Raw genomic sequence first — 13013 nt, forward strand, 5'->3', positions numbered from 1 at the left:
AGGGCAGAGTAAGGGGCATGTGTCAATCCCGATAGATCAAGCTGGACCTTATGTCCATGCACGATTGTTGGATGCATCAGGTAAGTTTTTGGTTGACACAGGGGCTATGAACAGTTCTGTTTCACGTGCCCTGGTCCCGGGGGCCGCTCTGTCTGGCCAGACTAATGTGTCCGTGGGGTTCTCTGGAACTCCGGTGGTGAGCCCCATTTCTAAGCCACTTTCCCTTACTCTGGGACCGGTTACGATAGAATCGCCTTTCCTCCTCACCTCCCAGTGTGGGAAAAATCTCCTGGGTATGGATATATTGAAAAGATTGCATGCCCACATCTATTGCTCCCCCGATGGAGTTTATCTGACCATTCGGAATACCTCTATCCCCTCCGTTCAATGTTTTTCGAAAACGGACTCACTACCTCCTGAGCTTGCACAACTCCCGAAGGATCTTTGGGCCCTGGGGGACACTGACGTAGGATTCCTACAAATTCCCCCAGTGTCCATCACCCTGAAACAGAATGCCAAATTGCCGAGGATCCCACAGTATAAAATAGCCCCCGCAGGGGAACGCGCTTTACTGGCCATTATTTCTGACTTGATTAGAACAGGGGTGGTGGAGGAAACGGCTTCTAATGTCTGTAACAGTCCCATTCTTCCAATTCTTAAACGAGCCCCCGTACCCCAATCCCCTGATTATGCTGATACCTACCGATTTGTGATTGATTTGCGAGAAATTAACAAGATTGTGGTACCCCAATATCCGGTGGTACCAGACATTAATTCCATTTTGACCATGATTCCTCCCACTGCCACATTTTTCTCGGTGATTGATTTGAAGAATGCCTTCTTTAGCATTCCCATACATCCGGATAGCAGACATTTGTTCGGTTTCTCATTGGAGGGCCGCAGCTTTAGATTCTGTCGTGCCCCCCAGGGGTATACCGAAAGCCCTAGTATCTACAGCCAAGCCCTAAAAAGAGTATTGGATTCCTTACAATTGCCGTCAGGTAATGTCCTATTGCAGTATGTTGACGACCTCCTTGTGGCCTCTGATACAGAACAGGGTTGCCGCGATGCTACGGTTACCCTGCTACGGCACTTGGCCACTCATGGTAACAAGGTGTCGCTCTCTAAATTTCAATATTGTCGACCGGAGGTGACCTATCTCGGTCATCTCCTGTCGAAGGAGGGAAGACGGTTGACTTCTGAGTGCATCGCAACCATAACTAACATGCCTGTTCCTCGCACGCAACGTGATGTCCGCGCTTTGCTTGGTATAACCTCCTACTGTCGCCAATGGATTGCTAACTATTCTCTCTTGACTAAACCTTTCTTGTATCTAACTACGAAGGATGTGCATGAACCCTTACCTTGGACTGATGAATGCCAGACTGCCTTTTCTGCTCTGAAAACTGCTCTTTGCTCTGCTCCTGTGCTTGGCACCCCTGACTACCGGAAACCTTTTGTGCTCTATGTGCATGAGGTGGACGGTTGTTCTCTTTCAGTGTTGACACAGGACTTTGGTGGTAAGCAAAGGCCTTGTGCATATTTCTCGGCGGTTTTGGATAACGTCGCCAGAGCACTTCCCAGTTGTCTGAGGGCTGCAGCGGCAGTGGCTGTAGCGATCAGACAATCGGAAGGGCTAGTCCTGAATACGGATCTGACAGTGATGGTGCCTCATGCTGTGGACGTATTATTAAACAGGACACAGACGCAGCACTTAACTAGTGCGCGTCTTACAGGGTACGAATTGACCCTGTTTGCACCTCATATAACGATCAAACGATGTGTTAACTTGAACCCTGCCACGCTGTTGCCCCTCCCTTCAGGGGATGGTGGACAAGACATACATGATTGTATTTTTCGAACTGAAGAAGAAACCAAGGGCCGGATAGATCTAACTGACACCCCACTATCTGATGCCCAAGGAGAATTGTATCTTGATGGGTCCTGCTTTAGATTACCGGATGGTACGACAGCTGCGGCTTATGCGATCACTACCCTGCAAACGGTAGTCGAGGCAGCCAAGATACCATACCGGTCGGCCCAGGCGGCCGAATTGGTTGCATTATTCAGGGCCTGCGAGTTGGGGAAAGGCTTGAAGCTAAATGTCTACACCGATAGCCAATATGCGTTCGGTGTAGCACATAGCTTCGGGAGGTTATGGGCGGAAAGAGGATTCTTGACATCTCATGGCGAAAAGATAAAGAATGGGCCATTAGTTGACCGATTGCTGGCTGCATTAACGTTGCCTAAAACCCTGGCCATAGTGAAATGTAGCGCACACAAGGTTGTAGTGGATGATGTGGGGAGGGGAAATTCCTTTGCAGATAGGATCGCCAAGGAAACAGCCCAGTCTGACACCACTTCCATGTTTGTAGTGACAAAAATGATAGAGGCAGGGGTTTTTAACAACACCATAGACAGTGTGAAAGAGCTACAAAAGGAGGTGACCCCGGAAGAACTGACATACTGGCAAGAACAGGTGGGGAGGCTTGATGAGAATGGATGTTGGACTGACTTGTCAGAGAGGTGTAGATGGTTACTGCCAAACGCATTTGTAAATGCAGTAGTAGCTATGGCACACGGACCTTCACATGTAGGGGTCCAGGGCATCTGTGCCACATTGGATCCTGTCTGGTACAATGTTAATATTCATAAGACAGCTAGGAACCTGGTTCAGCATTGCATGATCTGTCTCCAGCATAATCCTGGGGTTAGCATTCCCGTCTTGGCGGGTAGTTTTGCGCCGCCCACCCTGCCTTTTGAAGTACTTCAAATGGATTACATACAGCTAGAACGAGTTAACAATCTGAAATACGTGCTGGTGGTGATCTGTACTTTTAGTAAATGGGTGGAGGCGTATCCCACAAAGGAAAATACTGCCCTGGCAACCGCGAAAGCTCTGGTAAAGGAGTTTTTCCCTCGATATGGGTTGCCACGGGTGATTTGGAGTGACAACGGGACACATTTTAATGCTGACTTAGTTAAGCATGTATGCAAGGGTCTGTCCATTCAGCAGAAGTTTCACGCAGCCCGACATCCTCAATCAGCGGGCCTAGTTGAGAAATATAATGGGATTCTGAAATTGAAACTGGCTAAACTCCAGGACACGACAGGATTAAAATGGCCTGATCTCCTGCCCCTGGCCCTGTTGTCCGTAAGAACTACTCCCCATTCCCGGAGCGGTATCTCCCCTTATGAGGTAATCTTTGGCAGACCTGCCAACGTGTGGGGAGTACCTCGGCCCAAATCCTTCAGGGACATCGACCATCCTATGTTGACTGATTATTTGTATGCTTTGACTAAAGATCTCCATTCCATTCATCAACAGATATCTGCCGTACTGCAGCCCCTGCCGGAGGGACCCGAACACAGCGTGGAATCTGGACAGTGGGTCTTGGTTCGGAACTATCAACGAAAATCGAGTTTGGATCCGCGCTGGTCCCGACCGTACCAGGTGCTCCTGGCAACGCGAACGGCGGTGAAAGTTGAGGGTAAGCAGCGCTGGATCCATATCTCCCATCTTAAGCGAGTTCCTCTCCCATTGCCAAGGGAGCAGCTTGACCAGGAGGAAGGCCTGCCAAACCAGGGCGAACCCAGCACTAGGAAACGACTTTCCCTGGACACCCGCAGAGAAGTTGACGGGCGAGGGGAGAGTGCTGTGAGCCTGCAAGACCCTTTTTGCGACCACTCAATTGCTCCGAGTGAGGCGTCTGGTCAGGAGCCCAGCTCCTCGTCTGATCCCATTGTGCCTGCTTTGTTTGTGAATCCTGACACCCCTGGTCGGGATCGATATCACCTGCGGCCCCGGAAATAGGGAATCCCAGGTCTAGCCTTGGCAAGTGAAGTTGGAAGCCTCGGCAAAGACCTGAGGATTGGTAGAACACTGGACTGAACTCGTTGAGAGCATGGAACTTTCAGTAAAGCTCTGTTCAGAACGAAGGTAGAGACATTGGTTGGACTGGTGGGGGCCCAGGTGGAGTTTCCTTTCAACAAGGGTTGCGTCAAGTGCGACCCCAACGCGAGAAGTTTTTCTTTTTTCTTTTTCTGAACAATAGGAGTCTGCCTGTGAGGCTCTATACGGACACAGGAAAGAAGCACCATCCGGCAGGTCGGACTGCTCGTAGCCCTTTTCCCGAGATTATATTGGACTTTTAGTGAGAAAATGTACCCTTTTGCTCGTTTTGTCCCTGAAGAAGGGCGGCCCATAGTACCCCGTACCATTCCCCCGCATTTGCCAATGTTCTCCTCATGGAGTTTGCGTGTTAAAATTGTTTTCATTTCTATATTGATTGTATCCTTTGTGCTATGCTTAGGTCTGTTTATATATTTAGAGTTTCGCCATCCTGTGCACACCTTGATAGTGTCTACCCCTGCTCCTAAGGAACATCATTTCCAGACTTTTGCCCCCCATAAGGAGAGACACCGACAGACATATGTACATAATGCTTTCATTGAGATGCTACACCAGACTCATAGTTCCACAAATGTTACTGATTGTTGGGTCTGTGGTCTTCTCCCGTCAGTGATGCATAAGCAAGATTTGTTCATATCAATGCCCTTGTCTTATTTAGGTAGTTGCGAAGCCTGGTTTAAAATGTTATCCATGCTATATGAACACTACGCTATAGATGAACGTCGATTCTCAGAGAAGGATTACGCCTTGATTTTAGCCTATATAGAGACACACCAAGGTTTTACTCCTAATGCAGAGGGGACGGATGGTACCCTTGATCCTACCGCCTGTATGAACGTATACACTGATCATGAGAATGATACATGGTTGAGGGATGAAGTGTTGGATTTCATGACCTTTAATTTTACTGAGTATTTCAAGTATTTCCAGGAGCGAAATGTCTCAGATGAGAAAATAATTCCGGTCCCGGTATTGAATACGTCCTCCTCCTTCTGTGTGCAGGGTACTGGACATCTATCCGTAGGTTATAGTAGATGTAATTACACTTATAAACTACAGACTTTCAGTAGTCCCCCAACACTCACCCCTCCCAATGTTTATTTCGTGTGCGGTGAAAATGCATACACTTGGCTACCCAGGGGATGGGCGGGCCAATGTTACTTATCTTTTCTTTACCCACCGGTCTACATAGCTCCTTCCGATTATCACAAATCTCATTCCTTAAATCGGCGGAGCCTAAAAGCTGAAGCCGCCAGTAATGATGCCACTGACCAGACTGACACTCCAGCCCAACACTTCGTTGATATCATAAAAGGGGCGTTGCCCATATGGGGACCCATCCTCAACAGTAAAGAAGTTAGGAGGCTATCTAGAGTAGTGGAAGGGGTGGTCAATACTACTGCAGGAATATTAACTAATATCACAGTGGAGCTCCAGGCGACCCGGCTTGTGACCCTCCAAAATCGTCTTGTTTTAGATGTTATCCTAGCTGATCGCGGAGGAGCTTGTAGAGTCATCGGCAGCTCCTGTTGTGTATATATACCTGACTCCGCCCCTTCTGTCCATTTAGCCATTCAGAAACTACATCGGCTAGCTTCAGAAATTCACACCGAGACTGGTACTTGGTCCTTGTCTGGGTGGTTTTGGGATTTGGTGACCACCTGGGGATGGAAGTTATTTATGATTTTTTTAGGAATAGTGGGGTTCATTTTCACCTGCTGTCTTTGTCTACAGTGCGGGCCTGCTTGTTGTGCATACTGTGCCGCTCAAGTTCGCCGATCCATCCCTAGGCCCGAGCCCGTCCAAACTAGAATAGATACCCAGCGGGCTCAGAAGGAGACGCACGACTTAATGCAGATTGATGAGGGTATTTTCGAAGACTGACCCCGTTATTAGCTATGCTGCGCTAAAAGGGCCGTTCTGAGGTATTCAAGATATTACGATATGATTAGCGCAGTATATCTAATGATAGTTTACCTCGTTATGGTGTATTAAACGGCTCGAGATCCCCGATTATGTTTAGTACGACAAAAAGGGCCGAGAAACCGAACCGCCTCCATCTTGGATTGCGGCTCTCTCTCTCACTTGGGAGTCACGTGGTCTTTCCGCACACCCTCTGCTTTCCCCTTTCCTTGCATTTAATTAGGAGACAGGCTGAGTTGCTGAGAAGCAAGGTCACATCTGCTAAAAGGGAGTATCAGGCAAATTCCTCTAGGCCTGGGACGAGAAGGGAGTTACCCTTTCGACCTTCTCTGTAAAGATAGTAACCCTTTGTATGTGCAACCGAAACTAGAAATGGGCATGAGCTCATTAGGGGCGCCAGGACTAACTGGTACTTTTCCACATATATGGTTTTGTATGCTGTACTGATAATGTATAAAAGTGTGTTACTGTCAAGGAGCCAGCAGTCTTCCTCGGCGCACCTGATGGGTGAGGATCGACGAGGCTCCTCTATATAGAGTTCTGTGGTGGCTAATAAACGTTTGAACCTTCCACGTTGCCAACTGCTCCTTCTTACCTAATATTGCGGGCCAATGGTAAGTGTGGCCCTTGGAATAATTATTTTGGACACAACACCTGTTCCCCTGAAATACATTGAAAAGACACCATGAGAGCTGGATTGGGAGCTCTGTAGGGCAATCAAGGAATGGACGCGTCTCTTAAACTCTTTCTTGTTATCAATTTATGAGTGTTAACGTAAGTGGTTAAATAATATAGACTATAAACCTAAAATGAATCGGCACATTCATTAGATTTTACGAAACAAAGGGAAATGAAGTCAGCTCAATGAGTTAACTTTGATGCATCTCATGCATCGAAATTCCAGAAAAAGACAGAAGTTAGTCAATTTCCAGGCGCGCAACGCCCATTGGACTCAAAGGGCTTCACCCCCCCCCCTCGTGTTTGGCTGCCCGGGATGAGACAGCTTCCCGGGCACACACACAGCCGCACCCGAGCACTTCACAGGTCTTTAAAAGACCTTTTACTTGTTAACGAGGTTTTGATGGTTTTCACCCCTGCTTAGAGCCCCTGCAGCTCCACTCTGCCTTTTGCTGGAAGAATCAGCCGCCCCCGAAATTGTTTCTTAGCCCCCCCCCCCGAAATTTGACTCTACTTGCGCCTCTGTCCATTTCCCACTCTCTATTAAAAGCAGGCCTAATAAATGTGCGGGCCTCACTTAGACATACAATTAAAATTCACAATGTTATTTTAGAAAGAAATTATGACTTGCGTTCATATTATATACCTTACAAGTGGTAAAAAGAGTAGTTCTCCGTTCCAGATTCTTTTCCTTCCAGATATAGTATAGGCGCTAAGATCAACAAAATGACAAACGGGATGGTGGTATTGCCATTATTTCTAGAACAATTTACTTATGAATGCTCTACTTATTCCATCATCGAACCATATGGAATTATTGCTAGTTACATTCTCTCCCACTGCATATTCCTCTTCCGCAGCATACTCATAGTACAACCACCACTTAGTTTCCTCACAGATAACTCTAAACTTATTATACTTGGAGATGTCAGTCTCTACTTTCCCTATAAAAATGTAACTCTAGTAACACACCCTAAATCAAATGTTTGCCTGAAAAATTGTCTCTTCTACTGATATTACTCCCATTCAAAGATTATCACTTAAGTAAGTCTTCTGTTGCCCCAGCTCCCCCTTCATCTCAGAAAATCATTTATAAATGCACAACAAACTGGAGGAACATTATTCCAGATTTGTTCCTGATTTTCCTCTCTGCATGTCACTGATTTAGATTATTCTTGCCACAACTGGATTAACTCTGCCCTAAACTCTAACTTGCCAGTCAGGCTCAACAAAACAAAAAAAGGCAATAAATCCAGTTTCTGTTTATCTGAAAAGTAACTAGAGTTTAATTATCAAACTAGAAAAGCAGAATGGATGTAGTGGACTATCTACAACCCTGTAAAATAAACATTACCTCTGCCTAGCTAGTCATAAACCAGTACAATGACAATGCTTCATTTAGAAAGAACTGCATCAGCAGGTAATACCTAAGTGGAATTTTCAAGTTTATTAATAATCTCCCACATGTGAGTGTTTATAACCCGTATATCCTCCCTCTCAGGAACTCCTTTTTAATCTGTAAAGTTACTTTAATTCAAAACAAAATAACACCTCACTTTCTTTAGATATTGTGCCTCCTTCCTTGAAAAAAAGGGGTGAATGCTTTGCTGTTGAAAAAACACGAAATTAATTTCTCTGACGAATTGTAATACCTTTGCTTTACTTCCTGTGGTAGGAAAAATTGTAGGACATCATATGGCCAAACAAGTAAGTTCCTTTCAGGAGTCCAGCTGAACATTATATGACTCGAATGCTATTGCTAAGAATAGAGGTGATGTCTGCTATAGAACAGCTTTGCTTGACAGCTGACTTCAGCAATCTCATCGGCTTAATTTAATTAGATCTATCTGCAGCATTTGACACTGTCGATCACTGCTCCTGGTGAAGAGCTCTTGAAGAAAGTGGCCTGGGCCGACCAGTGTTGAATAATTGTCCTCTATTTGGTCAAAATCCATATCTAGCACTTGGTGGTGATTTTAAATCTTCAGTTTCTTGCTCAAGGGCCCGCCCTCTGACCCTATCTCTTCAGTGTCTATGTAGAACCTCTGGCTTCTGGTATTTTTCCTCTGTATTCTCTCGCTACTGCACTGCCATGCTCCCACCGTCTTTAGTTTTACATATACGCAGATGACACTCAGCTTATCTTCCGTCTGAATTGCTGGAGGGATAGCAGTGCCACACACTGCGTTGTTGCATGCTGGAGGTTAAGGAGTGGATAGGAAGCCATATATTGTGACTCTGGTTCTTGCATACGTATATTAGGCATAGGAGCATAGAAAATGATATCAGTAATTTTAATTTATTTGTTGACCTCAGCGGTTAATACATTAGTTATTACAAATACTGTACAATTCCCTTTTGTGGACATGGAACTGCCATTCCTGGTCTTGCAGGTGGCCATGACAGGCCAAAAACAGCTGTCTGTCACTAACCCCTTTAGCTTAATAAAAAACAGTAGAGCAGACTGCTGACCGCTGTCTATTGATACCGTAAAACGTTCTTTTATATTATTATTCATGCTCTTCTTGAATTAAATATTTGGTAGCTTGCTTAGACGAGTGCTGGCATTTATTTCACGTTGATTACTTTTTGGGTTATCTTGGAATCAATTATGATGATCAGGCTTAGCGATTTACGTCAGATCTCAGTGATTACAATGCTGGGCAAACTGCAAAGCTGGCATTTCTGTTTTAATTGCACTGCAGGATCCATGATGAATGATACAACTGACCACATAAACAACAGACATATAAATGATGGTCATTCTTCTCAGATGTGGGGGCTGTGAACAATGCGCACAGGGATGAAGTGTCCAGTCTCCAGAGCAGCCATTGCGATTGGGGCGTTGGCAAGAGGATGAGGAAACTGATATTTTGCTATATTAAAATTGGAAGCAAGATAATAAGTCAGATGCTACTGCGAACAAGCTACTATTCGATAGAGTCGAGAGACACTTAAAGAATGTAGTATATCTAAAATAAGGCACTCGGGCTTTTTACTACATAAGGCCAGGCTGCGCCCATTACTATACTGGGCAAGGCTCCGGAGAACCCCTGAACTCCTCCACTATGCATCTGCCCTCGACGAGCTAATAAAACTTGGAGCTGAGCGTAAGATCCCTTGGGTATCAAATTTGAAAAAGGAGCTTCAGAAGATAGGTCTGGAAGAGGCCTGGGTAACCCAGCTCCCCCTACCCAAATCTGTGATAAAGAAGGCTTACTGGGAATGGGTTATGACTAATACCCTAAGAAATCAGGGAGGTGAGCTAACTTTGAATTTCCTGGATGTGAAACCTGCACCTAGCATGGAACCCTTTCTTGACATTATTGAATCTCCTGAAGATAGGTCCCTTTATCTCAAGATGAGATATGGTACATTCCCACTCTACGAGTTTCAATCTAGATGGAGCACGGCACCCGTAAGTCCGAAAGGCTGTCCCGGTTGTGCCTCGCCCTTGGAGTCTACTGGTCACTTTCTGTTTGCATGCAAAGCATACCGGCAACCAAGAGCGAGATGGTTGACACCGGTTTGTAAAAATATGGGGACCAGGTCTGCCAGGGTGGCATTGCGTATCTTGATCTATGACACATCAGTCCCTAGTGTCATCTGTGGGACTGCTAAATACCTGGGCTGGGCCTGGAGGATTAGACGCAAGCTCCTTAGGGTGCAACAATTTTAAGATATAAACTTATCCCTGTTGCCCATAAAGAATACCATTGCCAAAGGTACTGACAAATGGGGGTCTTTGTTTACACTGTATATGCATATTTATTGCCATTTTTTACTGCTTTTAATTGTATAAGGTTCAAAGCATATAGTTGTAGTGGGTTTTTAAAACTGTTTTTATATTTATTGTACCAAACTTTTATGATATTTTTGTAATATATCGAATAAAGTAACTACAACAACAACTACATAAGGGGGTGCCAATGCTGCACATCATTAATGGTAAAGACATACATGAAATAGTACCTTTCTTTACTCTGTCAGATATAGTAACATTTGGCTCAGAGATGAAAATAGAGAAATGCAGACAAAAAAGTGCTTATTAAGTATTTCAAAAAGTGTAATATGGGAAATGGAAATTGCACAACAGGAAAGAAAAATAATGTCCTTAAACGGTCTGGGATAATACCTACAATTCTGCACTAATATTCAAGGCAGAAGATCAGTATATAATAGTCAAGGAAGAAAATGAATACTAGTCAAAAGAACACATAGCCCCCATCTCCGATTGAGTAGCACATATACAATGAATGTGTAGGTGATAAAATACATTTGGGCCATGTCTATAATAAACTGATTAATATGACAGGGGTTCTTATCATTATCCCCTTTGATTGTTGGTGCATGGTTTATAGCTAATCCAGACTTTACTTTGGACACAAATAGGTGCGGTACTCCAAAGTGTTCTAATAAGCCCGCTGGCACTGCTGCCAAATGAGGGAGTTGCCAATGCAAAGGCTTTCTAGCCTTTATTTCACCTTATGTCTCTTTCACACCTGCCTATATATAATTGTTGTCCCAATATCACACTGTTGTAGGGTCCTTTTTATTCCTGATTTCTACCTTTGCCACTGCTTTTCCATATTTCTCTTCCTTCTTTTTCCACCTTCACTGCTTTTGTCTCTTGTGCTGTGGGTCAAAGTCTGCTGATTAAAATTAAGTCCCGTCCCCCAAAACAGTGCTGGTGGCCCCCACCTGCAACCGTCAACTCAAATTAAACACTGGACCCATCTCTGCTTTTTCAACAACAGGCGTCTTTAAAGTATGCTTTCTCAGTAAATGTCATTATCTCTAAAATCAACTAACGGATATGATTCTCATTGTATCTCTTTTCAGAAAATGTGCAAATTAAATGCTTCTAGTGGTCATGCAGCACACATTGTTTCACTCACTTTAAGCCTGTCTCTGGCCTGCCATTGCAACCTGTGTGTGCAGTTTTTAAACTGCCATGTTGACCTGTCCAAAATAAACCTGTTACCAGGCCCCAGACCTTTTAAAAAAAAATCTTTATTTTAGAGTTTCATACAGCGCAAATTAGACACGAGACATCGGGTATTAGAGTTACATGAACACCAGTTTCGTTACAGAAGGTCACATTCATTTTTGTTAGGCACGGGAAGATTACGAGATTTGCCCAGAATCACAAGATGTTTAATGTCGTTGCCGAAACTAAAACCAGGTTCCCCAACTTTAAGGTCGACCGCTCTAGCCGTAAAGCTACATCTGCTCCCCAAACCTTCCTTTCCTTTTGAATACATATAACAACCTAGAGGGCAGAGTGCAGTATTTAAGGCATTGGACATGCACTTTTAAGTTTTACATGCCCTTGTAGTGAAAAACTCCCAAATATGTTTATCACTATTGTAAGGCCTACCTCTCCCATAGAATAAAATTGGATGGTCTTATAACATTCAATAAGTGATAACTTTCAATTTGGAGCAGTCAGACAGCTCAAGTTTGGTGTCTATAGAATTGTAATTAAAAGCCCTCTTTAATGGTAAAGGATGATTTTTAATCTCAATTCTGAAAATGCCACTTTTACAAAGTTGCCATTTTCTTGTCAATATCCTTTTATGCCTGCAGCCTGTTCCTGGGTCACATGACTAGGTGTTGCTGGCTGTTGATCTTTGTGTATTGCTCCCAGACAGTGAGACAAAGGGAAGATAGGTGTTGGTAGGATGGGCCACTCTGAGTTAACATGGGGGAGGAGCTGTCACCAACCACACTTACACATCAAGGCTCTGCCTGAACACTCTAACAAAGGGGTTGTCACTAGTGTGACCCCAGACAAGCTGGGGCCAGTGCAGGGAGGAAGAGGATGCCTGACACATATTCTTCAGTCATTTATGGATTGGTGGCCTCGTGAGAAACATTTCTAACATCATTCTGTAATTTGGTGTTCTTGGACTGGGACAAAGATTCCGAAAAATATGTAATTTCCTTATTGATTTCATTGTGATCTAAATGGTGGCTTTCAAATTGTTCTCACTGGCCAGAATTTGAACTTACACTGCACTTGATATTTTTGTCATTGTACTGCTGATCAGGGTCAGCCAATCTTGTGTAAACTTCCATGCAATCTTTGACCAGTCCCTTCTAAAGACTAGGTCATCAAGAAAAATCCTAGGCTTGTTGGTTATAATGAGTCCCCTCTGGCTGTTTTTTCTCAAAAATGCTCTGTCATGAATGCCCCAGGCAGGGCCGTTTTGATCTAACATCATTTCACCTGTGTTAATGATTGTTGTACAGCAGTTTGGGCTTGATTTAGTAACATTTTTACTGCACTTGGATAAATGATGGTTGTACTTGGGTATTTAATTGCTAGACACTTATCTCAAGATGGTTAAGCACCTCACCTATGATGGCTGTGCCCTTGGGATATCATAGTTGCACCCATGGCAACTGTACTACTGAATATCGAAGCCAACAATTTTGCGCTACAAGAATGTTGATGGCAGGATATAGAGGGATAAAATATTGAAAGGTAAGTGCA

The 13013-nt window shown here is 44.3% G+C and overlaps 1 protein-coding gene across 1 annotated transcript in view; it reads right to left on the reverse strand.

Annotated features, from left to right (window-relative positions):
• Positions 1–13013, reverse strand: part of SLC1A1 (solute carrier family 1 member 1) — a 309344-nt gene that overhangs the window by 172310 nt on the left and 124021 nt on the right. The gene's annotated exons all lie outside the window — the stretch shown is intronic.

The sequence above is a fragment of the Triturus cristatus genome, chromosome 2_1, assembly GCF_964204655.1.
Source record: "Triturus cristatus chromosome 2_1, aTriCri1.1, whole genome shotgun sequence".
Classification (NCBI taxonomy): Eukaryota; Metazoa; Chordata; class Amphibia; order Caudata; family Salamandridae; genus Triturus; species Triturus cristatus.